The sequence below is a fragment of the Symphalangus syndactylus genome, chromosome X (assembly GCF_028878055.3).
Source record: "Symphalangus syndactylus isolate Jambi chromosome X, NHGRI_mSymSyn1-v2.1_pri, whole genome shotgun sequence".
Taxonomy (NCBI): domain Eukaryota; kingdom Metazoa; phylum Chordata; class Mammalia; order Primates; family Hylobatidae; genus Symphalangus; species Symphalangus syndactylus.
In genome coordinates this window covers 55,906,887-55,908,102 of record NC_072447.2, presented here as the reverse complement: position 1 = coordinate 55,908,102, position 1,216 = coordinate 55,906,887, and the positions used below count along the sequence as shown (strand labels likewise).

Below are 1,216 nucleotides of genomic sequence, written 5' to 3'. Positions count from 1 at the left end.
AGTAATATTTATAAATAATAATATCACAAAGGAGGAGGGATAGAACAAAGGAGGAGTGTATTTCACTGGAATTAAGTTAGTATTACCTGAAATACATTGTTTTTAGTTTAGAAACATACTGTAATTCCCCCAGAAGAACCACTAAAAAAATTATTCCCAAAAATATAATTAAAAACAATTAAAAAACGAGTTTAAATAGCACACTAACAAAAAGTATTTAGGACAAAAACAGCAGTAAAGAAGGAATAGAGGAACAAAAGGGCATGAGACAAATATAAAACAAATTGAAAATGAGATTGAATACAAATATATCAATAACTACATTAAAAATCAAATGATTGTGCCCACTTCAGCAGCACATACACTAAAATATCAATGATACAAAAAAGATTAGCATGGCTTCTGTGCAAGAACGACATGCAAATTCATGATGTGTTCCACATACTTTTGAGTTTAACAAATGGCTAATCCCAAAGGGTTACATAATACATAGTCCTATTTATATAACATTTTTGAAATGACAAAATTTTAGAAGTAGAGGTCAGATTAGTGGTTTCGATGGATTAGGGATGGGGCAGGGGTGAGGGTGGCAGAGATATGGGTATAATTATGAAAGGGAAACATGAGGGATACTTGCAGTGTTGGAACTGTTCAGTACCTTGACTGTGGTGGTGGATACACTATCCTACACAGGTGATAACATTACATAAAACTTACACTGTCCTACACAGGTGATAACATTACATAGAACTTAATAAACCCCCTCACCCACAGACACACACACACACACACACACACACACGCACACACACGATTACAAATGAAGCTGGGGAATAGAAATAAGAGCTATGGATTATACCACCAACAATATCCAAATTGTAATATTATACTATACTTTTGCAAAATGTTACCATTGTTGGAGAAAACTAGGCAGAATGTACCAGGGACTGTTCTGGGTCATTTCTTAGTACTATACATGAATACACACTTATCTCAATAAAAATTTTAATTAAAAATGTAAAAGGATTAAACATTCAAATTAAAAGGCAGACACAGTTATACTGGATATAAAACAAAACCCAACTATATGCTGCCTACAAGAGACACACATAGATTCAGAGACCCAAATAGTAAAAGTTGAAAGTAAAAATACAAAAATTATATTATGCAACTAGCAAACATGAGAGAAATAAAGTCACTGTACTAGTAACAGACA

General features: G+C 32.9%; 1 non-coding gene across 1 annotated transcript; it reads left to right on the top strand.

The window, feature by feature from the left end:
- The first annotated feature begins 340 nt into the window (after positions 1–340).
- LOC129476540 (U6 spliceosomal RNA) lies at positions 341–447 on the top strand. The gene has a single exon (XR_008654977.1). It is a non-coding gene; the product is annotated as a U6 spliceosomal RNA (small nuclear RNA).
- Positions 448–1,216: the final 769 nt, after the last annotated feature.